We start from the raw sequence: 27,937 nt of genomic DNA on the forward strand, positions 1-27,937 counted from the left end.
GTACCAAAGGCTCGTTTAGATGAACGTTATGGACCCATCCCGAGATGGGTACCAAACTGTGCCAACTAGACCATGCAGGTGCCTCGAAATGGACTGGTGACCCTAGGAGAGCTTAAGATGGTTAATTCAAACTCTATGCTTAAGCTGTCAATTTTATTGTCTATTTATTGACCCAAGGTTGAATTATTGTGCAATACTAATCTCATGTTCATCTCGAGTTAAATAAGTTGTAGAGGTCCTTAATCATTATTGGTGAATCAAGCAAAGGACTTTGATGAGAATCTGCAACTTGCTCTCCAAAGGACGGTACTCATGTATCTTAAGTGCATTATTTCTAATCAGTATTGCTTTTAAGTTGGATTGTAGTGCTATACCTATCCTTGGAGTAGTTATGTTTTTGAGATTGCTTGTGTTAAATATCTTCCAATTAATGATCCATGATTTCCAAGATCATAATCATGCTTGCTCAATCGTGACTATGTGCTTTATAGGTTATATCTCTTGAATCATTCAATGGGTAGCTTTTTAATTGATATATCCACCATGATTAACTCTCTTAGTGTATGTGGATAAACCTGTATCTTTTTGTAAGTCATGCTATGTGGTTTTTAATGATTAACCTATGTGCAAGCACGATAGTTTTGTTTAGTCCATGTTCACATGATTACTTTGTCTTGGTACTTTGTGTATACCAAAACAAGAAATCCATGTTGTGTCTCTAATGCACCCTTTCGAGCTATGAGGTGCATGAGCATAATGAGCCCTCAATTGGTGACAACAGGTGCTCTCACTCCACACTACCTAAAAGAATGAATCTCATGGCATTCAGGTAAAAGGCAAAGGTATGGAGGATGACACTATGCAATTTCATCGAATATCTTGAAGTTCCATTGATTGTGATCATAGCTATGTTCTTGCCTTTCAATTGGTAGTATCTTGGCTTAGGTGCTTTATGCTTTAAAATGTTGTTTCCTTTGGTGTACCTAAGAAAATACTTCTTAATCATGGTGTGCTTAGACATTGTGCTTTATATGCATGATCTTGTCGGTTTTCAATTAGTATATGTGTTGCAATGATCATCATGTGTGAAGCGTGCCTAGGTTGCTTTTAAAATGTTATATATCTTGAGGCATGCATTGTTTCCACTAGTTATAAGTTGTATTATGTCATCTATTCAATTGGTATCTTTTTGTGATGCAATTGATATATTATGCATAGACCAAGGTATGTTGTGATCCCCTCTAGTTCTGAGGACGCTAGAATGTGCAAGGTGCAAGTCATTCAAATACTTGATGCACAACTTTAGGGGGAACACACATAACTTGTGTCTTTTGAGACTAACTGTTTCTTGACTGATCCTATATAGTCTCAAGGTGGAAAAGGGAAGATGAGCAAGAAATGGAGCAATCAGGACCTGGGTACCTCCACAAGTCTAGTAATTGGTATCTAAAGTTGTGAGTAATTGCATATTTAAAGATTGCTCGTGCTCTATAATAGTTGGTGATCCTAGATGCTTATCTTTAAATATCATGGAGCTACGACAGTGATGATCTTTCAATCGGTAGCCTTGGTAGTGTGCTTCAATTGGTATCTTTTGGTAATCACTAGAATAGAAGCTTCATTTTGTGCCACAATACTATAACTTGTTCTAAGTTTAGTATCTTAGCAACAAGAAAAGGTCAGGATAAAGGATCAGGCACAAGTGTGAAGGAGCTCCCTAGAGATAAAGCTTTTAAGATGGAAATCTTAAATTGATGACAAAAGCAACTCCGCCTACTTAGATGGAAAGTACACCATAACAATGGTAAAGGTACAAAAGGAGGTATTGACCTTTTTTTACGTATTTGTACCTTAATTTTTCTCCAATGCTTGTGTTGCATATGTTTAATGTGTAAGGGGGAGTAATGTTAGTGTGTTGCATTTTCCCTGCTTAATACCCTGCTGTCCCTTGACATCATCCTATGTTCTTGCTTGAATATGGTTTTGGTGTTTGATGTCAAAGGGGAGAATTTGTGCATTAAAGCTTACCTCGACCTGAGAGGAAAGCTTATCTTAAGGGTGAAGATTAATTTTTTGTGTGCTAAAGGACTCAAAGTGGTTTCCTTGAGTTCCCTTGATCTTAAAGAAAAATGTGTTAGTTTGTTGATAACACTTATCATATGCTTCTTGTTGTATTATATGGTGATAATGCAAAATTAGTGCTTCCGTTGATATGAATCAATTGGTATCTACTGTATTTATCCTGTGATAGATACTCATGTGGTTCTAGCACTTTAAATTAGTATCTTAATGGTGAATAGTGGTAGGTTAATATTCCTGTGGTATATCCATTTAATTGGTGTTTAACTCTGATTCTGTGCATTTGTGTGTTATACGCATCACGGTTTGATTCTTGACACAATGCATCCCACATGTGCTAAGGTGTAGCAATGCTTCGAATTAGCCTAAGTATGTGCATTTTGGCATTTAAGGCCAAAGTTAAGATTTTAATGTAAGCACATATTTAGGGGGATCATTCTATAAACTTAGAATTCAAAATTTGTGCTTTAAATCTTATTATTGTGTAAGCTTTAATTGTGTTGCCATCAATCACCAAAAAGGGGGAGATTGAAAGCTCTCTTGTGGGTTTTGGTGGTTTGGATGACAATCCAATTAAAGGACTAACAAGTGTGCTAAGTGTTGAACAGGTGCTTAATGCAAAGCTAATAGGGTTCAACACAAGTGAACAAGTGTGATGGTCCAAAGACTGAATTATCTATAGATAATGAACACTGCTTAAGTGAGACTCGGTGTGCGTAACTCAGAGACAACCGATCAAGCCAAGGATAGAGGCAAGAAGAGCTTCGAGGTACCGAGTGCACGGGAGAAGGTCAAGGAGACCAGGAACCCAAAGCTAGGGGTGAAGAAGAAGACTTGCAAAGTCAAGGTTGATCGAGTTAAGAGTTATGGTGCATCAAGGATCACTACATAAGGAAATGACTTACAACCAATGAGGTAACATCTACAGTTATGTGGTGTAAGTAATAAGGCTCAAGATCAAGCTCGAGAAATGAACAAGGGAGTTGGAGCTCAGATATGTCAATCTAGATCAAGTCATGTTGACTTGATGGTTTAAGAGTCCAACATCAATCTCAATCGTTCCAAATGCTAAAGAAGTGCAAAAGAAGAACAAGGTGTGTTTCTAGACTTAGTGAATTGTTTTTAAGTACTAACATGTTTATCTAAGTGCTAGAAACAGAGCCAAGCAGAGAAGATTTGAATTGAAGAAGAGTTGGTTGTGTACAACCAACATTAGCTCTGGCCTGGCGCACCGGACTCTCTCGGTGGCGCACTGGACAGTGTCTGGTGGCGCACCGGACAGTGTCAGGTGCCCCAGGCTAGCTCGGCGTCAACCAGGCGCTCTCGGGAAAAGAGATGGGCGACGTAGCTATAATTCACCGGACTGTCCGGTGGTGCACCAGACTGTCCGGTGAGCCAACGGTGCCCGCGCCAACGATCGGCAGCGCAATCAGCGGGCGACGCGTGGCCTGAGCCAACGGTCAGTTGGCGCACCGGACTGTCCGATGCGCTAAGAGGACCGAGGGCGCAATGGTCGGCTTCACCAGAAAAGGAGGAAATCGGGCACCGGACAAGCTACTGTTCATGTCCGATGGTGCACTGGACTGTCCGGTGCACCACCCTACAGATGGCAAGGATAGCTTTCCAAATGGAATTCCAACGGCTCCTAGGTCCCTTGGGACTATAAAAGGGACCCTAGGTGCCTCTAACAAGGACACAAGTGCAGCCAACTAGTGCATACATCATTTGGATCAATTCTCTCTCTCTTGTATATCTCTCTAGTTTGTGTGGAGTCAAAGCTATAAGCCTTTAGAGAGTGGAGAAGTGCTGTTGAGAGCTAGAGCAAAATCTTGAGCGCATTGTTACTTTGCCGGAGTGCTGTCAAGAAGGTTGTAAGCAGCCACGACGGTGTTGTAACCAATATCAACATAGTGGAAGGCTCTATTTGTCGTACTGATAGATCTGAGCAAATGGAGGAAGGAGTTGAAATAGACTCCAAGCCCAGGTGTGGCTAACTCCAACAAGGACTAGGCAAGCATTTTAGGCTTGGCCAAACCTCGGGATAAATCCCTGTGTCTATGTGTTCTGCTCTGTGCCGTGTGCTATTTCTCTGTCTTACTTGCTGTTTATAACCGCACTTCAATATCTATACGTGGTACAAGCTGTTTTCAAAGTGCAGGGTACTTTTAAGATAGGAACTTCAATCCAGCTGCAACCTACTCGAAGGGTCCTCCATTCTACTGCGATCCAGCCTTCGAGTAGAGTAAGAAATTCCAGTTATTATAGTGATAATTATTATTTGCTATTCACCCCCCTCTAGGCGACATCCAGATCCTGTTCCCGGACAAAGGGAACTTTCAAAGGGTGCCGAGCCCCGACATGTGGGCCCAGGAGAATAATGGTAGGAATACATTATGTGAATAGTAAATGCATAAAGATCCTCCACCTTAGTAACGCACGAGTAATCAACGGGAGTCATGATGACCGTAGTCCATGCAGCATTGATAGTCAGTAACGTGTGAGTAATGGCACGACCCGTGTTTCGTGGACTGAGCATGCCACCTGTCAGTGGGATGGACAGGCGCACGTCTTATCCGCAATGAATGCGAGGGCGCGTGTAGCCCAGAGGCGTCATCCTAGGTTCCGCTCGTTGGCTTATGCCGCGCGTAGTATGCCACATGGCAGCATCGGGTCTCCGCCTGAGCCGGGAGCTGGAGTGTATGCGGATAGGTCCGGATCCTACCAGACTAGGTCTAGACACGTGTCAGCACCGGACCTAAGGCCCGGGTGTGTTCTGTCCTAGAACCTCGGGACCCCACTATGGGTGGCCCGGACCCCATAAGGGGGGTCTGGATCCCATTCCAGGGGTCCGGTCCGTACATGTGGGGGGTTCTGAACCAATATCGGAGGTCCGGACTGTATATCCAGGGGTCTGGCACTTTCCCATGGGGGTCCGGACTCACTGTTGATGCCTTGGAGTATATCACTTTCTCTAGACACGTGGCGGCTCCGGACCCGCCCATGTGGTGGGGTCAGGCGCTGTTGTGGACCCAGAGTAGTCGCCCGAGGCTGGGGCGAGTCATGGCTTGGTCCCACACACAGTACTTTTACCACGCGGCTAAGAGATAGCCACGTGGGTACTACGTCTTTATATAGTAGCAAGGGGTACCCTAGTTTCAGGGTACCGACAAAGGGGTTTCTGGTCCATAATGTTCTGGTTGACACAGGCAGTGCAACGGATATCATATTTGCTAAGGCCTTCAGACAGATGCAAGAGCGAGAAGACAAGATTCATGATGCTACACACCCTCTTTGTGGCTTCGGAGGAAGGCAGATTGTGGCACTTAGCAAAATCACAATGCCAGTTACCTTCGGCTATGTCCACAATACAAGAACTGAGCAAGTAGTTTTTGACATTGTTGACATGGAGTACCCATACAATGCAATCATTGGTCGAGGGACACTCAATGCTTTCGAAGCTATACTCCATCCAGCATACTTATGTATGAAGATACCTTCGGAGCAAGGGCCCATTACTATCCATGGAAGTCAAGAAGCTACCAGAAAGGCTGAAGGAAATTGGACAGATTCAAAAGCAATCCATAACATAGACGAAGCCGAAGCTTGTCAACAGTTTAAGCACAAAAGAGAGAAGGCTGCTTCGGCAGATCAGCCAAAGCCTATGCTACTATGCGAAGACATAGCAGAACAAAGAGTGCTGTTGGGATATCAGCTATCTGATGAGCAAGAGAAGACTTTGATAAGATTTTTATTCAACAACAAAGATGTCTTTGCTTGGTCAGCCAATGATCTCTATGGTGTCAACTGAGATGTTACCGAACATTCACTCAATGTGGATCCATCCTTCAGGCCAAGAAAACAAAGGCTTCAGAAGATGTCTGAAGACAAAGCTGAAGGTGGTCGGAACAAAGTAAAAAGACTTCTCAGTGCTGGTGTCATCAGACAGGTGAAATATCCAGAATGGCTAGCCAACACTGTTATGGTGAAGAAGGCCAATGGAAAATGGAGAATGTGCATTGATTTCACAGACCTTAATAAGGTCTGTCCAAAGGACGAGTTCCTATTACCAAGAATAGACTCTCTTGTAGATGCAACAGCTTCTTCAGAGCTCATGAGTCTATTGGATTGTTACTCAGGCTATCATCAAATTTGGATGTAGAAGGAAGATGAGCCGAAGACCAGCTTCATAACTCCTAGTGGCACATATTGCTATTTTCGGATGCCTGAGGCGCTCAAGAATGCTGGAGGAAGCTTCAGCAGAATGACAGCCAAAGTCCTTCATTCTCAAATAGGCAGGAATGTACTGACCTATGTTGATGATATCATAGTGAAAAGCACGAAGCAAGAAAATCACATTGCTGATTTGCAAGAGACATTTGCCAACTTCAGGCAAGCTGGCCTGAAGTTAAATCCAGAAAAGTGTGTTTTTGGGGTGAAGAAGGGCAAGTTCCTTGGTTGTTTGGTACCAACGAAGGGAATTGAAGCCAACCCGAGCAAGATTGAAGCTATCCTTCAGATGGAGCCACCAAGCACAAAGAAGGGGTCCCAACGGCTGGCAGGAAGACTAGCATCATTAAACAGATTCATATCTAGATCGGTAGAAAGAAATCTGCCATTCTTTGAAATACTGAAGTCAGCTGAAGTTTTTCAATGGGATCCGGCCCAGCAAAAAGCTTTCGAAGAGCTGAAGTAATACTTGATTAATCTAACAACATTAACTCCACCTTCGCCAAGGGCTCCATTACTCTTATATGTGGCAGCTTCGCACTCTGCAGTTAGTGCGGCTCTGGTACAGGAGAAGCTAGATGGCCAAATCAAAAAGCAGGCTCCAGTGTACTTTGTCTCTGATGTTTTAAGTTTATCAAAGAAAAATTATACAAAATTGGAGAAGGTGTTGTATGCTGTGTTAATGGCCTCTAGGAAGCTTCGACATTATTTTCAAGCATATCACATAATTGTTCCTTTGTTATAGCCTCTGAAAGACATAATGAGGAACAAAGAAGCTACTAGAAGGATTGGAAAATGGGTTGCGGAGCTTAATGAGCTCAGTATTGATTATGTACATAGATCCTCAATTCAGTCCTAGGCGTTAGCAAACTTCATTGCTGATTGGACGCCATGGGCTCAGGAAGAAGAAACTAATAAAGACGCCGAAGCTTGGACAGTATTCTGCGATGGTTCTTGGGGAACTTTCGGCACAGGAGCAGCTGCGGTCTTAGTTGCACCCTCAAAAATCAAAACATGCTATGCAGCAAAGCTTGACTTCAGTTGTACAAATAATATTGCTGAATACGAAGCACTCCTGTTGGGGCTTCGAAAGTTAAAGGCAATGGGAATAAGAAGGGTCATCCTTAAAACTGTCTCTTAAGTCATTTCTGGTCATGTAGACAAAAGTAGTAAGGCGAGAGATCCCAAGCTTGAAAAATATCTAGATACAGTTCGAAGGCTGGAGGCATCTTTCGAAGGTTTTTCTGTCAAGAATATTCTAAGAGGAGAAAACGAGCATGCAGATTTATTAGCCAAATCAGCGGCATAGGGGCTCCCTTTACCTTCGGAAGTGTTTTTTGAAACAATAAAAGCACCATCGGTTGAACTTATGGAGAGGGCAGTGCTCATAATTTCCCTTGTACATAGTGAAGAATGGAGGACTGAAATCATATCTTTCCTCCAAGGCAATTGTCTTTCGGATGACGAAGCTTATAATAAAAGAATGGAAGCAAGGACAAGACCATATGTGATAATAGAAGGGGAATTGTATAAACATGGAGTCTGTTCTCCGCTCCTCAAATGTTTATCCAGAGCTGAAGGTATTGAATTAATGAAGGAGATACATGCAGGACTGTGTGGATCTCATATTGGGTCCAGGCCCTTGCTAGGAAAAGTGTTTAGACAAGGTTTTTATTGGCCGAAGGCAGCTTCAGATGTAGCAGAGCTAGTTCAAAAATGTGAAAATTGTCAAAAATGTGCAAGAAACCAGAAGCAACCTTCGTCTCTCACCCAGCTAATACAGCCTACTTGGCCATTGCAAAGATGGGGCCTGGATTTGTTAGGCCCACTTCCACCAGCGCAAGGTAATTTGAAATATGTTGTGGTGGCTGTAGAATATTTTTTTAAGTGGATTGAAGCAAAGCCTTTGGCTACAATAACTTCGGCTAGAGTCCAGAAATTCTTCTGGCAAAATATTGTTTGTCGCTTCAGCGAACCGAAGGCTACAACTATGGACAATGTGTGGGGGACGGATATCCCCCGGGTCCACCAGAAGGATAAAAGATCTCACGAAAGGCCCGTGGGCCCAATAATTCGCGAGATCATCCCTTCGTGGGCCTGGGAAAGAATGCCTAGTGAAGTGGATCGACACAAGATTGGATTGACACAAGCCCAGGCGGCCCAATGAATCCGAGCAGTGATCCAACAGTGACCCGACCTTCCCGCGTAGGAGCCCCGTACATTGGAACTGAGCGGGGATGGGTCGGCTTAATTATAGGAAGATAAGACTCAATCAGTTCACTATTACTTAGGTGCACGTTGTTACCATATCCGCATGTAACGTCCCATGGTCGAATATATAAGCCTAGGGGGCATCCCCTCAAGATCATCTTCGTCTACCTCATTACCTAGCCAACTACTTGGCTCTCTACATTTCCAACACTAGAGAAACCTCTTGTAATCTACCACGCAAAGTACTCACACCAGGACGTAGGGTGTTACGCATCTCCAAGCGGCCTGAACCTGTACAAAACCGTCCACTGTTTCTCGTGCATCAGCACGAACCATCGAGTTACAGTCGATAACACCGTCCTACTCCAAAAAAGCACCTTGAGGAGCAACCCCGGGTGCATGGTCGAACCCAAAACACCGACAGCTGGCGCGCCAGGTAGGGGGTGTGTCATCGATCTAAGCTAGCTCAATGGCCGTCACCTTCCAGCATAAGATTGTCCTCCGTCCTGGGTCCGTGTTCTACTTTGGAACTATCTCATTTATAGCGGATGAGGAGGGAACTCTGCATCGCATCGCGGATCCACCGGAGAGAAAATCTTCCTCAAATATCTCCGAGAAAATCAGGGCAAGACAGGAGAAAGCGCAACCTCCAGCGCTCCGAAAAAAGATCACCTTTAGCCAACCAGGGGCCGAGGGTCCGTCAACCCATAGAACTCCGCTGTCCACCTCTCCGACAGAAAGATGGACACGGATCACAAGGAAAAAGGAAGCGAATGAGGCAAAGGATCGTCAAGCTGCTCTTTCTGTGCCTCCGTCCTTAAAGGAGGGCAGAAAGAAGATTGTTGTGATAGCTGCTCCATTCTACCCCGATGTCCTCTTCATCGGGAGAGTGGAATCGCCCCCCATCTCCGACGACGAACCAACTACGCCCGGAGAGGAACCTCCTCAGCGGGAATCCCACCGATGAAGGAACCAACGCCGAAATATCCGACGACATCACGAGGCCGGAGAGCGGGACCTGGTGCAACCCGTATCGCGGGACAAGGTCTTGGAGATGGGAGAAACTCCAGAAGAACGTGTCTTCAGGGAGAGAAGGAATTCCCGACGACGCGACCGTCGACGGGCTCAAGAGCAAGCTGAGCAGGAAACGAGGCAACGTCGAGAAAATCCACTCTTCGGACGCAACTTGAACCCCGACTTCGCCCGAGTCATGAACACGCTGAGTGAATTCGGAGGAGTGTTGGCTCGGATAGCTGATGGACTCCCCCGGACTCCCGACGCCGAGGGCTATCGGCAGCTGTTCACTCGGGCAGCCAATCACCTTCTGCCACTCGCCCATCCGCCGAACGACCTACGACACGCCATCAACAGTCAGCGAGACACACAGAGCTCCATCAATGCTTCACACGAATGACGACACGAGAACGAGATCCATCGCCGAGAGGAGTACGACCGGGATCACGGCATCCTGGCATAGAGTCAGGCCACCAGGACCGAGTCGGTCACGGCTTCGACTGGTGGCACCACCCGGGAACGGTTGAGGCACCACGACAACCACTCCCCTCCCCAGGCAAGACATCATCACCGACGACAAGAAGACAGCTGTGGAGTATCAGCGCTTACTCCACGCCTCAGGGCCATTCTATGGCCCCCTAACTTCTAGGTCTCCAACGTCGACAAATATGAACCTAAGCAGGATCCGGGAGGCTGGCTGGCCGTCTATACCACTACTGTCCGAGCCACTAGGGCAACCAAGGACGAGATGACCGCGTACTTGCCTATCGTCCTTGGGCAAGACGCGCTGCAATGGCTGCGACACCTACCCCGACACTGCATCGACGACTGGAGCGACTTTAGTCGGCGCTTCATCACCAACTTCCAATCTCTCTCCGACAAACCGGCGCAACCATGGGACCTCAAATCCATCAAGCGCCAGGGGGACGAAACTCTCCGATCATACCTCAGAAGATTCCAGACCATGTGAAATCGTATCCCCGAGGTCGCGGAGGCAGCAGTGATCGAGGACTTCTACCGGGGATCCAATGACTCGGCCCTCGTCCGAGCCATACTACAAAAGGCGCCGACCACTTCGGAGCAGCTATTCCGGGAAGCCGACCTCTACATCACCGCCGATGAGCGAGCTCTAGACCTCATCGGAGGAACAAAGCCCGCATTGGTAGCACCACGACGTGACGCGAACCAGCAGCCCGACAAACGTTGGGAGAAGAGGCCTCGTGAAGAGGTCCATGCTGCCGGACCGCCTGCCTCTCGCGCCCGAGGAGGACCTCGCGGAGGCGAACGCACGCTGGACGACATCCTCGACGCCCAGTGCCCGTACCACAAGGACATGCTCTATACCCTTCGGAACTGCAGAGACTTCAAGCATTCCGTGGGGAACGGTCGACCCTTCCAACCTCTACCTCCTCCCCCGCCACGAGGAGGACCTAGAGAACCTCGACAACCCCAGCAGCAGGAGGAGGGAGGAGGTGGAGCCTTCCCACGCGTTGACAGAGAAGTCAACGTCATCTTCGGTGGACACGGGTCGCAGGAAAGCAAGAGACAACAAAAGCTCAACGATCGTCAGATACTGGTGGCGGCTACCGGTCCTCCCGCCCCATACCGATGGTCCGAGCACCCGATCACCTTCACCCGGGCAGATCAGTGGCTCAACTTCGACCACCTGGGCAAGTACCCGCTCCTCGTCGATCCAGTGATCCGAGAGAGCAGGGTAAAAAGGTATTAGTGGACGAGGGAAGCAGCATCAACGTCACCTTCCCCCGGACGCTCCAAGGCTTAAGAGTTCCCCTCAAAGAACTCCATGAGTCGGACACACCCTTCTTCGGCATCGTGCCAACTGAAGGAGAATATCCGCTGGGTCACATCTACATGCCGGTCACCTTCAGAACTCCGGAGAACTACAGGACCGAGTCCCTGAGGTTCGAGGTGGCAAATTTCGACTGCGGATACAACACCATCATCGGGAGGCCTGGATTGGCGAAGTTCATGGCCATTCCACATTATACATACATGATATTGAAGATGCCAGGACCACAAGGGATCATAATTGTGCGCGCTGACTTCCAAGGTGTCGCAGAATGTTTTCGGGTGGCCATTCAGACGGCCCTCACCACCAAGCCATCGGTGACTTCTTCTGCGCAGGTGAACTCAAAGCCTGAGGAAGACCTCGCGGTACCCACGAACGAAGCTCAAGCCGTGACCTCTATACGACCGACTGAAGAAACCAAGAGAATCAATCTTGGGTTCGCCGACGAGCGCAAGACTGCTATCATCAGTTCTAGCCTGGATGACAAATAGGAAGGCGCGCTCGTCCAGTTTCTGCAAGATAACTAAGACGTATTCGCATGGCGACCTGCAGATATGCCGGGAGTCCCAAGATAACTGGTCGAGCACAAATTGAAGGTCTACCCCCAGGCGAGGCCGATCCGACAAAAATTACGTCGCTTCACGCCCGACAAAAGAGAAGCCATCCGTGCTGAGCTGGCTCGCTTGGTCACGGTCGGATTCATTAGAGAGGTGTTACATCCTGAGTGGTTAGCTAATCTTGTTTTTGTACTAAAAAAGAATAAGGTGGATTGGCGCATGTGCGTCGACTACACGGATCTGAACAAACACTGTCCGAAGGATCCCTTCGGACTCCCTAGGATCGACCAGGTGGTGGACTCGACCGCCGGGTGTTCTATGTTGTCTTTCTTGGATTGCTACTCCGGGTATCATCAGATTAGCTTGGCAAAAGAAGATGAGGAAAAAACAGCATTCATCACCCCGTTCGGAGCTTTTTGCTATCATGAGAATGGAAGCACCACAATCACAGAAGAAAGTACAAAGACTTACCAGATGTATGGCAGCTCTGAGCAGATTCATATCAAGGCTGGGAGAAAAAGGCTTACCATTCTATAAGTTGCTCAAGAAGGTAGACAAATTCCAGTGGACTTTAGAAGCACAAGAAGCTTTAGATGCGCTAAAAAAATTCTTGACGACACCGCCAGTGCTAAAACCGCCGCGCCGAGCCACGCCGACTCAACCAGCTGAAGATCTACTATTATACATCTCTTGCACGACTCACGTGGTGAGCACCGCGTTGGTAGTCGAGAGAGCTGAAGAGGGACATGCGTACCCAGTACATCATCCTGTCTATTTCATCAGTGAAGTTCTGGGTCCTTTGAAGAAAAAATACCCTCAAGTTCAGAAGTTATTATATGCAGTACTTCTAACTGCACGCAAGCTCCGTCACTACTTCGACGACCATAAAGTCATAGTAGTCACTGGATTTCCGATAGGGGATATTCTCCATAATAAAGAAGCCATCGGAAGAATAGCAAAGTGGGCCTGTGAACTAGGATCTCATGACATTGAATTTTGACCTTGCAATGCCATCAAAACTCAAGTACTGGTTGACTTCGTGTTAGAGTGGACTGAGCAACAAGTGCCAGATAACCCAGAAGCTACAGAAGTATGGCGAATGTATTTCGACGGCTCGTTGAAACTGCAGGGAGCAGGTGCAGGGATCCTCTTTATTGCACCTGGAGGTGAACAACTCAAATATGCTCTTCAATTATTATTTCCAACATCCAACAATGCAGCAGAATACGAAGCTCTAATTCATGGTCTGAACATTGCCATATCACTAGGTATCAAGAGACTGATGGTATATGGAGATTCTCTAGTGAGCATAAGTCAGATAAACAAAGAATGGGATTGCTCGAATGATTCCATGGGAAAATACTGCACTGCTGTCCGGAAACTAGAAGATAGATTTGAAGGTCTGGAATTTCATCATGTGGAGAGAGATCGCAACACGGCAGCTGATATATTGTCCAAGCTAGGATCCAGTCGGACTCAGGTCCCGCTTGGAGTTTTTGTTCAAGAAATACTGCATCCGAGCATTCCACTAGATCGAGCGGAGGAATGCAGTGCTCTGAGCCAACCGGGGTCAAATTCTGATGACTGGAGGGAGCCGATCATCAAGTACATAAAAGTGAGGAGGAACCAGATGACAAAAATACAGCAGAACGAGTTGCAAGGCAGTCAGCTCATTATACTCTCATTGGGGAGACGCTATACAGAAGGGGAGCATCAGGAGTTCTCATGAAATGCATTCTCTCAGCCACCGAAAAGCAACTGCTAGAAGAGGTTCACGCTGGGCAATGCGGGATACACGCAGCATCCAGGACCCTGGTTGGGAAGGTCTTCAGGTCGGGTTTCTACTGGCCAACAGCAAAGAGTGATGTAGCCGAGTTAGTCCAGAGGTGCGAAGCCTGCCAGTACTTGTCAAAACAGCAACATCTACCAGCACATCAACTGCAAACCATACCCGTAACTTGGCCATTCGCATGCTGGGGATTGGATATGATTGGACCTTTCAAGAAAGCTCAAGGAGGATACACTCATGTACTAGTCGCTATCGACAAATTCACTAAATGGATAGAGTTCAAACCCATTGCTTCTCTAACTTCAGCCAAGGCAGTGGAATTCATATAAGACATAATATTCAGGTTTGGAATACCGAATAGCATCATAACCGACTTGGGATCCAATTTTACAAGCTCAGAGTTCTTCGATTTCTGCGAGCAAAAGAGCATTCAGATCAAATATGCCTCGGTGGCGCACCCAAGAGCCAACGGGCAGGTAGAAAGAGCCAACGAGATGATATTGGAAGCGCTCAGAAAGAAAATCTTCGACAAGAATGAAAAGTTCGCAGGAAAGTGGATCAAAGAGCTGCCGTATGTTGTTTGGAGCCTGAGAACTCAACCTAGTCGAGCCTTGCATGGAAACACACCTTTCTTTATGGTCTATGGTTCGGAAGCAGTGCTACCTACTGATCTCAAGTATGGGGCACCAAGGTTAATCTTTGAAAACATAGCAGAAGCTGAAGCTACTAGGCTGGAGGATGTCGACGTACTAGAAGAAGAACGATTGAATATGGTTATTCAGTCAGCCCGATATCAGCAAACTCTGAGGCGTTATCATGACAAGGCCATACGAAATTGATCCTTTGCAGTGGGAGACCTCGTCCTTCGCCGAATTCTAACAGGGGAGGGACGGCACAAACTTTCGCCACTATGGGAAGGACCGTTCATAGTAGCAGAAGTCACTCGGCCTGGATCGTATCGCCTTACTCAAATGGATGGCACGGAAATTGGGAACTCATGGAACATAGAACATCTCAGGAAGTTTTACCCCTAGCTATATCTCAAAAGCTATCGGGATGACAATGTACTCTGTAAGCTAGGAATATATCATCAATAAAAAGACTTCAAAGGCACTCAAATTGTTCGCTGTCAACATGCTCATGCTTACCTGACTCGGGGTGACCACTATACCCTACTATCGGAGCAATCAGCTTAAGTCGACAATGACTTAAGGCGGTGCGACATGCTCATGCTTACTTAACTCGGGGTGACCACTATACCCTACTAACGGAGCAATCGGCTAAAGTCGACAATGACTTAAGGCAGTGCGACATGCTCATGCTTACTTAACTCGGGGTGACCACTATACCCTACTAACGGAGCAATCGGCTTAAGTCAGCAATGACTTAAGGCGGTGCGACATGCTCACGCTTACTTGACTTGGGGTGACCACTATACCTACTATCGGAGCAATCGGCTTAAGTTGACAATGACTTAAGGCGGTGCGACATGCTCACGCTTACTTAACTCGGGGTGACCACTATACCCTACTAATGGAGCAATCGGCTTAAGTCGGCAATGACTTAAGGCGGTGCGACATGCTCACGCTTACTTAACTCGGGGTGACCACTATACCCTACTATCGGAGCAATCGGCTTAAGTCGGCAGCGGCCTAAGGCGATGCGACACGTTTGCGATTACTCATCTCAGGGCGACCTCTATGCCCCACGAAGAAATTTCAAAATCATCATACTGCGTTTACTTCTACGATTGAAGATACTGAAAAAATTCTAACAATGGGAAAACAATAACGGCATTCAGTACTGAAAAGTGTTTTCTAACGAAATATCCGAGCACACTAACCACATATTCAAAGCATTTAGTGTTTTCTATTTGGTAATCTTCTTCTCAGGAGCAACTGACGAAGAGGGACGTCTCGAGGAATCAGGAGCGGCATTCACATCTGCCACTATGTCGTCAGGAACAACCACGCCGGGTCTCCTCATCAGGATCCGCCCCGCGCGAATAGCTTTGTCCATAGCTCTGTCGCGCTCAGCCCTCAGAGTAGCAGAAGTCTCTTCAGCAGTCTTGGCAGCCAACCGAGCAGTTTCTAGCTCCTGTACGACTGATTTCTTGGAGGCACGCAGATCCTTGATGACAGTATCCTTGTTCGACACCAATTGCCTGAGGCGAATCATATCATCCAAGGACTCTTGCAGCTTATAACGATGATTATCCAAATCTTCCATGGTGAAGCGATGACTCCTCTCCAAGATGGCCAACGAGTTGCTGGTGTCACGATATAGCTTGTCAAGGTTGTCACGAGAAGTGGCAAGAGCACGTTTTTCCTCCTGCAGACAAGAATCAATTTCTCCAACGTCAAGCAAGCACTAAAAACATAGCAGACAAAGCCAAGTAAAACTTAATTCACTGGTCACCTTTTTAGAGTCAAGCTAAGCATGGAGAGTGGAGATCAGCGTGTTAGCATCATTCAGAGAAGCAGAAACCCGAACCAATTCAGTCTGACCTTAAGAATACTTTTCTTCAAGATCAGAGCACCACCAAGCCATATCTATCAAGAAATAGTCAAGCAAGGGTGTTCAGCTAAAAAGCAGACTAATCAAGTAGCCAAAGAAGAAACAAGGGGCACTAACCAGCATTTGCCATCTCCAAATCAGATACCCGCCGCTGAAGCAGCACTGGATTCCAATGCGTCAGGGACAGAGCCCTTTCCGAAATAAAAGCACCCTGCGACTTCAGCTGACCAACCTTTTCGTCAATCAATGCCTGACGACAAAAACAGATGAGTGTAAAGAACAATATCACACCCGGGATACAACCAGATCAGGAAAGACCAAATTACCTGGAGGTTGGAAAAGAACGAAGAAAATCCCAAATCGTGGGAAGTCAAGTGATGGCTCGATGAAGGATCACCAACCGAAACAACTCGCAATGCATCAGTGGGGACCAAGTCAGTGTCATCAGCAGAAATCAAAACTCTGTCATCAGGAGCGCCGGCCTCTAAGGCGACTCCCTGACCTGAAGCTTGAGCTGCTGCCAGGCAACTAGAATGCGGAGGAGAATACCCTATGTGAACATCCATGGAAGTATGAGAGGGAGAATCAACTCGGACACCCTCGGGGGCTGGGTCATAGCTCGCGCTACCCATCCAAGCCAGATCATCCCCGACAACACCCTTAGGCGCTGGGTCATAGCTCGCGCTACCCATCCGAGCCGGATCATCCCCGACAACACCCTCGGGGGCTGGGTAAGCGCTAGCGCCATCTTTGAGGGCTGAATCCTCTATAACGGCCACCTCTAAGGCTGAAGGACCTTCATCCACTTCCATGGGAGCAGAGCAATCCAGGCCAGCATCCCAACCTTTAAGACCACGATCCAAGGTCGATGCGGCACGAGACGCCGCGTGGGATAACTCCAACCCGACATTAGGCACATTAGCATAAATATCCATCATTCCACCATCTACCGGCTCTGACAACAGATCTTCTGGGACCATGTCTTCAAGAGTCTGATCAAAGTTTGCCACAGATAATTCTTGCAGACCAACAAGGGCAGACAAAGCTAGAGAAGGAACACCACTACTTTCCCCGCTAGCTATGTAGCGCTGGCTGTTCTTCCGAACTAGAGGGACTTCATCCTCCTCTTCCTCATCTTCATCAGCAATGCAGACGTTACACCCATTGGGGTCAGCTTTGGATGGATCACACCCATTGGGATCAGCATCATCTAGGTCACACCCATTGGGGTCAGCATCAGTCGGGTTACACCCATTGGGATCAGCATCAGCCAGATCACACCCATTGGGATCAGCTTCAGCAAAAACTGGCACCGGCACTTCCTCAGCAGCAGGAGCAGAAGGACCGGCATCCTGATCCAAGCATGACACTCGGCGAAGACGTCTCTTTTTCTTTTTCTTCCCCTCAGCAGGAGAAGTTGGTTGAGTGGCTCGGCGAGGACGCTTCGGGCGAACACTGTCAGACCTCTGAATATCTAGATCTTTGCCAGCCTCGGTAATGGGTGCTACAGCCAGTGTTTCAGCAGGAGCTGCATCAGAGGAATCCTGAGCCAACATATCTAGCATGGCACTTATCTCTTCATCACTTGGATTCAAAGGTACCTTGAAATAAACCTGCCTCTCATCGTCAGGGATTTCACCAAGTGAGGCGACCAAAGCACTAACCTCTTTGGGAGAGGGTCGCACTCTAAGGCCCAAACCGCTACCACCAGCAGGAGGATTTGACACAAAACTGGTAAAAGCCTTGGAAGGAGGCAAATTCCAGGCTGAGTATGCAACAGGAGCACCGATGTTTGACACCTTGCCTCTGAGTATCATCTCGAGCCGGCTGACCAAATCCACAGCAGGAATTCTTTTGTTGGTAACCCAGGTCGAATCAGCGAGGCCTCGATACAGATAAGCCGGGTACGCCCTGTCTTTTAGTGGATGAATGTTCTTGAAAATGAAATCGGCAACCACAGCTTCTGCAGTCAGACTCCTCTCTTTCAACAATCCAACCTCAGCAAGTAGAGCCCCTGCCTCAGCCACCTCCAGGTCTGTGGGGGATTTGGTCCAGCTTGGAGTGCGAACATCTGGCTGTCTCCCTGACCATGGGGAGAGGGAATTCCCGTGATTCTCCATGATAAACCATTCTAGGTGCCATCCTTTGATGCTGTCCTTGAGTGGGATGTCAAGGTAGTCGGTCTTCCTCCCATGGCGCATCTCCAAACTTGCACCCCCCACAAGCTGGTGCTACCCTCCGGCCATCCCAGGCCGGCAGTGGTACAAGTACTTCCATAGGCCAAAGTGTGGCAGAATACCAAGGAAAGCTTCGCACAAGTGAACAAAAACGGAAACTTGCAGAATGGAATAAGGATTCAGATGGGTCAGATTCAAGTGATAGAAATCAAGGAGACCGCGGAAAAAAGGAGAAATGGGAAGAGCAAGGCCGCAGATAAGAAAAGGAACGTAAATGACGGATTCGTGGGTGTCTTTTGTCGGAACAGTGACCCCACGGCAGATCCGCCAAGAACAGAGCTCCTTCGGAGGAAGAACTCCAATGGATACGAGATGGAAAAGGTCAGATTCAGAGACGACAGACATGTGGTTACGTGCGAAAGGCAACTGACTGTTGGGATCGATAGGAGGAATGATTGCAACGGACGAACTCTGGGCTTTCCGCTTGGGCGCCATCTCAACCTTGCCGGCGAACAGAGCGGAGGCAGTATTGCAAGAGAGCAGAGAAGGCCTGGATGCAGAAAAGCAAAACTAGGGCACAAAATGTAGAGGTGTGCGACAGTGCAGTACATATGGGGTTTTCCCGGGCCAGACACCAATTCTAAAAAGCACCCAGTCATCACCTAGCCATTATTTCTAAAACGCTGGCGTACCATGTCATCGCCCAGCTGTTATTTCTAAAACGCCGGCATGCCATGTCATCACTCGGCCGTTATTTCCAAAACGGCCGACGCGGCCCGATTTAACCCAGCTGTTATTTCTAAAAACACTGGTGTTACCAGACTTCACTCGGCCACTATTTACAAAATGGCCGACGTGGCCCGTTATCACTCGGCTGTTACTTCTAAAACGCCGACGTCGCCAGCAATCGCTCGGCTGTTATTTCTAAAGCGGTGACGTGGCTCCAAAGGATTCGGCTGTTACCTCTAAAACGCCGACATCACCAGTAACCGCTCGGTCGTTATCTCTAAAACACCGACACGGCCCGTTATAGCTTGGCTATCACTTCTAAAGGCGCCGACATCGCCAATAATAACTCGGCCGCTACCACCAAAGCGCTGACATCGCGAAGAAGGCAGTCTGAAGCAAGATTCGACGATTCTAAGCCATTGCTCAAGCATTACATTCAGAAAGTACATCTGCAATAAGCATTAATACGATTGGCGATTGACGGAAAGGAAAAATGGTGCACACATAATTGGGCGAAATCATTCTTCATTATAAGGGAAGCACCACCGAACTTACAAATCAACTCATTATGAGCTGATATGCCCCCTACTACTACATTACATTTCGCTACACTACACTACTAACTACTACTACATTATTTCATTAATACTATTTCTACTACTAATCTATACTAATAATTAAAACCAATGGCATCTAGCCACTGGCCTTGTTGCTACCCCTGCTGCTGCTCTTGCCGCCGTCGCTGCTGCCACCCTTGCCGCCGCTGTCACCGTCGCCTTCGCCGCCGTCACCGCCATCGCCGTCGCTGCCGCCCTCCTCGTTGGAGGAGTACTCCGACTAATCTAAGCCCTCGAGCCCGGCGCGCTCGACGGCCCGGATGTAGGTCCATACCTCCGCGGCGATCCCCTAGGAGTCGTCTGAGTCATCAGACGATGCCGAGGGAGAGGCAGGGACCGGAGAGCCCTCAGACTCGGAGGAGAACTCCTCCTCCGAGTACTCCGAGTCGCCGAAGTCCTCCGAGGGAGGAGTCAGCTCACGCTTGCGCTTGTCGCCGGAGTGATGCAAAGAACTACCACCCTTCTTGTTCTTGCCCATGGTGGAGGAGAAGGAAAGAGAAGAGAGCAAACAGCAAGCAGTAGTAAGAGATGTGAAAATGCCGGAGAAGCAAGAACACTATTTATAGAAGGAGAAGGCAACCGCTCACCTCCTACCACGGCCACTGAACAGTCGCAAAAATTCAATATGCAATTCAAACCGTCTGGAAACACGTCAGGCGACTGACGCCGTTCCACGTAACACGACACCCATTGGGACTCCAGTCAACTGCTTGGGCGATATGATTACACCCGCGGTCACGTCAAGTTACTACTCAGAAGCAGTTTGCTAAACGCTCAGCGCACCAAGCCGTCCCTTGCTTACACCCATTGGGGGGGACGTCCAGGAATTTTCAGTAGATTTTCCCAAGCAGTCATATCCATACAGTATACGCAATGAATACCTCAAGACAGAAGGAAGATATTAACAAGGATCAAAGGAAAGCCAAATATAGCTGATGAAGTACAAGTCTGATCGACAGAAGCATTGAAGCACGAAGTGACAGGAAGTCTAGCAAGAGGCCATCTATCGAACGTCCAATCAGTCACAGATCAAATAAATTGCCAGACCTAGCAAGATATGGATAGATCTGGCGCTCGATTCCAAAGACAAAAACGAATGCTGACCTCTAAAGCATAATGTTGATGATATAATGCTAACCTCTAAAGCATTATGTGGATTCCAATATGACAGTGAAGACCTTTGAGCGGATTATTTTCAAAAATCCACTCAAAGCTCGGGGGCTACACCCATTGGGTGCACCTTCGGTGCACCTAATGAATCATCTACCCCGAGAAGCAGAATGCTAACCTCTAAAGCATATGGTGAAACTAAGACAAGGCTGACTTCTGAAAAAGCACAAAGGGAAGATAAAAGTGGTTTTTGAAGACTTAAAATGAAGACCTTCGAGTGGATTATTTACAAAAATCCACTTGAAGCTCGGGGGCTACACCCATTGGGTGCACCTTCGGTGCACCCAATGAAATTTGAGTCCTAAAAAATCAAAATGCTGACCTCTAAAGCATAAACTCAAGGCAGAACATCGAGTTTTGAAGAGCAATAACAGAAGAAGGCAGTAAAAGATCGTTTTTACTGGATCGCTCAGAGTTCAAGAGCAATGGCCCAACAGATTTATTCTCAAATTATCCTTTATCAAAATTAAGAAACCGCAAGCTGGACCTTAGATCTTTGAGCCGGTTATTTCAAAATCAACCCAAAGATCAGGGGCTTGTGGGGGACGTATATCCCCCGGGTCCACCAGAAGGATAAAAGATCTCACGAAAGGCCCATGGGCCCAATAATTCGCGAGATCATCCCTTTGTGGGCCTGGGAAAGAACGCCTAGTGAAGTGGATCGACACAAGATTGGATTGACACAAGCCCAGGTGGCCCGATGAATCCGAGCAGTGATCACAACAGTGACCCGACCTTCCCGCGCAGGAGCCCCGTACATCGGAACTGAGCGGGGATGGGTCGGCTTAATTATAGGAAGATAAGACTCAATCAGTTCACTATTACTTAGGTGCACGTTGTTATCATATCCGCATGTAACGTCCCACAGTCGAATATATAAGGCCTAGGGGGCATCCCCTCAAGATCATCTTCGTCTACCTCATTACCTAGCCACCTACTTGGCTCTCTACATTTCCAACACTAGAGAAACCTCTTGTAATCTACCACGCAAAGTACTCACACCAGGACGTAGGGTGTTACGCATCTCCAAGCAGCCCGAACCTGTACAAAACCATCCACTATTTCTCGTGCATCAGCACGAACCATCGAGTTACAGTCGATAACACCGTCCTACTCCAAAAAAGCACCTTGAGGGGCAACCCGGGTGCGCGGTCGGACCCAAAACGCCGACACAATGGAACACAGTTTGATGCTGAAACATTCAAGGATTTCTATGACCAAATTGGCACAAAGATTCATTTTGCATCAGTTAGGCATCCGGAGTCAAACAGGCTGGTAGAAAGAGTAAATGGCATTATAATGACGGGAATAATGAAGCTAATCTTCAATCAGCCCAGAGGAAAGTGGCCAGATGAGTTGATTAAAGTAGTCTAAAGCCACAATACAACCACATCAAGATCAACAGGTTTTACACCTTTCAAACTATTATTTGGTGATGAAGCTATAACTCTAGAAGAAGCTAAAGCAGGGTCAATAAGAACATCAGCTTCGGCAGAAGACGAAGCTGATTATCACATAGCAAAAGATACTATAGAGGGGACCAGACTTCAAGCTGTGAAAAACATCAATAAATATCAAGCCGAAACAATAAAATGGCGTGACAGAAAAGTTTGGTTAAAAAATATTAAGGCAGGGCATTTGGTGCTTCGGAGAGTGGCCAATCCGGACACAATAGGCAAATTGCAGCTGAAGTGGGAAGGACCTTTTCTGGTGGTATCTTCATCGAGGCCCGGTTCTTACAGATTGAAGGATATGGACGGCAACGACATACCTAGATCTTGGAATGCGGATGAGCTTCGGTGATATTATGTATAATTTGATGTAATCTTTTTTTCATTTTTTCTATGGCACCATTTTCCTTTCCAAAGGGGGAGAAAGGTTATTAATGGGGCCATAGCTTGTAATTTTTCCTTTCTTATTTAGCTCCACGAGAGCCAAATCCCCCAAAAGGATTTAAATGTAAAATCTGAGCATGCACCATCGAGTGCAGAGAGAAAGAAAAGCAAGGAGAAGCTCAAAAGTCGTCCCCAAGGGGATGCAGAGCATGACGAAGCTACAAAAAGTCGTTCTCAAGGGAGTGCAGAGTAAGTTTTCTGCTCAAAAGTCGTTCCCAAGGGAATGCAGAGCCAAATATCGCCGAAATATAAGGCGAAGAAGTTCAGAAGTCGTTCCTAAGGGGATGCATAACTTATACCGCCGAAATAAAAGGCGAAGAAGTTCAAAAGACATTCCTAAGAGGATGCAGAACTTATACCACCGAAATAGAAGGTGAAGAAGCTCAAAAGACGTTCCTAAGGGGATGCAGAGTCCGGATATGGCTTCGTATGCGTGTGTTTGGACATTCATTTGCACATTACATCACATCATTCATTGCATTCATACACATTCATTTAGGCATTCGTAGGATCATCATCATCATAACATAGAATACAAACAGATGCTTCGGCTTTGATGACAAGGCTTCGATGAGTATAAAGAAGCAAAGATATGCTTTGTTGTGTACGAAAAGAAGGGAAGGTGTTTTTTGCCTTTGGCTCAAAAGATACAAGTTTCGTCCACATCAAAGCAATTCACACACGGATGAAAAAGGTAAAAACATATTACAAGGTATGGACAAATTTACAGAGTAGTGTTTTCATTCCTAAAATTACAATATCTTTTACAAAGGTAATTCAAATGTCTCTAAAGATTTGTGCAGCAGCTTCATCAGTCTCCGTCGAGCTTTGGTTTATTGACTTTAGGCATCGTCATCCTGTACACAACAAAGCGACATAAGGTAAAAAAGTAACCTCAGAGGAAGGTAAGAAACAAGCACAAGCTTAATACCGGCTTAAGATGACTTCGAGCTTCGTCACCAGCTAAGTCCCGCCCACCCTTCATCCAAATTTGTGTTATAAATCTATTTCCGATGCTTCGGGCTAGGCTGGGGATATCAGTCAAGTCCGCTGGTGATAAGCTGAAGTTCGGTGTGTTGACAATCTTCCCGTGCGTACATCCAGCCTTCATAAAAGCTACAGATGTGCCGCTATTGGGACTTGTGCTCCCGTGCAAGTCAATCCAACGAGGGAGTGAGAAAGATGTGAACACGGTTTAACTCAAGACAGCAATTGCTCTGTTAATCCACCCTCTCAAGGGCACTGTACGGGGGTATTTATAGGTGCCTGAGTGCCCAACGTCTCGATGAAAGGACGCATGTACCCTCAGACACCTGGACTATCCCTGGAATATTCCCATAAAGGAGGGTTACAGACTGTAATTACAGAAAAGCCATTACAAATCGAGCCCGTAACACACGACGCCGCGCGGGGCCTGTTACAATGGGCCGAATCCCACGTGGGCCTCATAGTCGGGTGAGGACGTGGGATGGGGCGACATCATCGTAGGCCTTTGTCTCGTAGTGTAGAGGATGAAGGGTGGACCCCGCAGGTCGTATTGCCTCCGTTGGTGCAGCGAGATTGATGAAGGCTAGAGCGAAGGGTGGCGTCTTCGCCTTTGCCCCAACATTTGCCTCTGAGGGACCAGTTCGACTAAGTCATCTGGTGCCGAAGACATCGCTAGATGGTGGAGACGCTGCCCTCGCTCGAAGTGGTTCTGCGGGGGTTTTTGATGTGACCGTTGACGGACGCGGTACTGTTGGACTGCGGGTTTCCCGAAGCGTCGTGTCCTGTGTATAAAAAGGGGTGGGGCGACGCGGTTCAGGTTCTCTTTCTATGCACCGCAAAACCCTAGCCTCCTTTTGAAATCGTTCGCCCGCTCGCCTGCCCTCCTTGCTCCTGCTCGTCGGAGATCTGGCCCGCGTCAAGCAGACCGCTCGCCGCTGCCGACGGTACGTAGCCATGCCATCTTCTTCCTCGTCTGCTGCAAACTCACCGCCAACCGACGCATCGTCTGAGGATACCTTGAGCAATGTGGCGGCGGAGGAGCTGCGACCGGGTGATATGGTGGAGTTCGGTGTTTCGTGGATTTCCTCGGTCCGCGTTCAGGATATGCAGCAGCTTGGTTATTTTGGCAGCGGAGTGGGGCGTGTCCCGAGGGCGGAGGAGGTTCCCGAGCCCGAGGGCGAGTTGGTCGTGTTTGAGGCGTTTTTCACCGCTGGCCTTCGTCTGCCTACGCATCGCTTTGTGGCGGAGGTCCTGCAGAGGTTTGAGGTCCAGGTCCACCAGCTGACGCCGAATGCCGTGGTGGCCCTGGCAAAGTATGTCTGGCCAGCGACTTCGTATGGTGGTCAGCCGTCTATGGAGGTCTTCGCCAAACATTACTTTCTGCATTGGCAGAAAAGGAAAATTGGACACAAGATTGCACAGTTTGGATCGTGCACGTTTACGCCGAGGACCGGAAAGACTTCGATGGAAGTCGTGGAGTTAGTTCCCTGTGCCCGCAATAAGTGGGGCAACTGGTGGGATTTCTGGTTTTATGTTTCCGAAGGCGAAGTCGAAGACCACCCAGCGCTTCCCATGGTCGTGATGTGCTCTCATTATTATGTGGCGTACCCACAATTTGAGGTGGTAGAGGATGATGAAGACGAAGGAGCCCTTCGGTGCGCTGCCCGCATGAGTAGCGGGTGCGATTTAGTTGAGGAATTCATCGGGTATGGGGTATGGCCCTTGGCATATGGTTGGTCGTTGGGCGAAGTATGCCCTCACGAGATGCCCTTCTTGGGCGGGCAGCGGGTGCGAAGTCCTGTCTTCGCGTTGGATCTGCATGGCCGGGATCCCGCCGCATTCGTGCGTGAAGCGGAAGACGGTGCGGCGAGGATTGTGGGGCGCTATGTGCCGAGAACAGAGGGTCTGCGGAGCTGGGATATCCATGGGTCCAACGTTAGATTGAATCGGGTCTTCAAATTAAACTGCTTGCCATACGGTGGCTATCCCGGGGAAGACGCTGCCGACCGCCGCGAGAAGAAACCGGTGGACGTGACCGAGGAAAGGCCTTCGCAGGGGGCTGCCCCGACCTCTAAGAAGAGAAAATTAGGTACTGCAGTTGGGGGAGTGGGGGTCTCTGATAGTTTTGCTGTGGATTTGATGGGGACGTGCGCAGCCCTCGGGGGAAGGATGTCTTCGCCTGAGCTCCGGGAGTCTTTGGCGCGAATGCTGGAGGTTACCGGGGGTCGATGGCCCAAGAATGTTCCGATCCCCCGCGCGGCTGGTGAAGACTTCTTTACGTCTCGCATGGCTCGTGAATTGAAGGTTTTTCCTTACGGGCGGAATATTGCTGCTGTTGTATCGGCAGTGATGGAGAGGGACCGTCAAGACACTGCGCAGAAATGTCGGGCGGTCGTCAGGATCGCTGATCCCATGCGCGAGGCGAAAAGGGCGCGGGGGAGCGCGAAGGCTGCTGCCGCTGGTGGTAGCTAACTGGCGCCGGCTATGAAACCGGCCGCCCCCTTGCCCAGCAAGGCTTCGGCCAGTGCGAAGGCTGCCGCCACTGGCGGGAGCAAGCCACCCCTAGGTGGGCTCGTGAAAGGACGAAGGTCGCCTTCACCGGCACGACGTATTGCCGACTTCGGCACTGACATTAGTGTCAAGGATTATCTTGTTGGTAAGTTAAAACTCCTTTTTTTGCTCGACGAGGTCTTTTAACCAGTATCATGGTGCAGGTTCGGGTGAGGGGCAACTGGCCGTTGTCCCGCCTCCGGTGACGACCACTTCGCCAACGACAGTGGCGGGGGCGAAGGGAGCCGCACGGGACCCGTGGGCCACTTTCTGCGTGAGCGGCAAGATTCTGTCGGCCGCTACCGCTAAGGACGTGGTGGGCTCCATGTCTCTGCGACTGAGGGAAGCGTCGCAGCAGCTGTCACAGCAGCTGAAGCAGGTAAGTTGTGTTGGACTTCGATGTCTGTTGTTTTTATGGGGGTTCGGGTCTTATGGGTTTATGTGTCAGGCGGCCGACTTCGCCGACCTCGTCGCGTCGGGTGCCTTGACTGCGGATGTTGCCGCCGAGGTCGAGCGTCTCCGGGCACAGCATGCGGATGCTATGCGGGAGAAGTCGGCTGCGGAAAGCAAAAATCGCAGGCTGTCGGAGAAGGTGGCCGCTATGGAGGCCGAGAAGATGGATCTCCGGCGCCAGCTGGCGGGGGAGAGGAGGGAAGCGAACAAGGCCATCGCTGATGCGCAGGCTGCGCAGGCCGAAGCCAAAGCGGCGCGGGCGGAGGGTAGTCTCGCCTGCCAACGCGCCGAGGAGCTGGAGGCGAGGTTCAACGCCCTGTGCAGCCGCGTGGACAAGGCCAAGACCTCGACGCGCGTGGAGGTCGAGCGGACGCACGCGCAGTTCGTGGACACGTACCGCGAGCTGGGTGCGCGAACTGCTGACTTCGAAGTGCCCGGCCAAGAAGCGGGCCTCGAATGGTTGCAGGAGGAGCTGCTGGTGCTCCCGACCATTGTGACAGGTTTCATGTCCTTCGCCTCCCTCGTCACCTGTGAGGGGGCCATGAATGCTTTGTCCCGTGAAGGGTGCAGGCATTACGAAGTCTTCGACCAAGCGGACGAAAACTTTGAATGTGAAATCTTCAAGGTCGAAGACCCCATGGTGAAGCAGTCGGCGGGGGCACTCTTTGATAGGATGTGGAGTCCGCACGGCCGAGAGGCGGTCAGGGAGCGGTCCGAACGGGCAATAGAGCAGGTAAAGGCTATTTTTTGTGTGGTTATATGTGTGGGTATGTGTGTGGCTTTACTAAATGAGTGTGCTGTTGCTGCAGATGGCTCGTGACGAAGACGTCGAGGACCTTGTTGGTCTGGACGGCGCGCTGCTCGAGGCCGCGGAGGTCGATCCGTTGCCGCCCTCCGCTGCGGCCGGCGAAGACCCCGCACCAGCCCCTGCGTCGACTGGCGAAGACGCCCTAAAGGTGGTGGCCGAGCCGGCTGCCGAGCCGGCAGCCGAGGACCCCACAGCCGCAACCGGGCCTTCGCAGGTGGCTGAATAGGTGTTGAGGAGTTTGTAAATTTTGTCTGTGTGATACTGAACCTCGGTTGCTGCGCAGGTTCTGGGGTTTGGGCCTGCGCACGCAACCGCTACTGACAATGCTATTTTTGTGGTGGCTTCGA

This window comes from Zea mays, chromosome 6 (genome assembly GCF_902167145.1).
Source record: "Zea mays cultivar B73 chromosome 6, Zm-B73-REFERENCE-NAM-5.0, whole genome shotgun sequence".
NCBI classification, from domain to species: Eukaryota; Viridiplantae; Streptophyta; class Magnoliopsida; order Poales; family Poaceae; genus Zea; species Zea mays.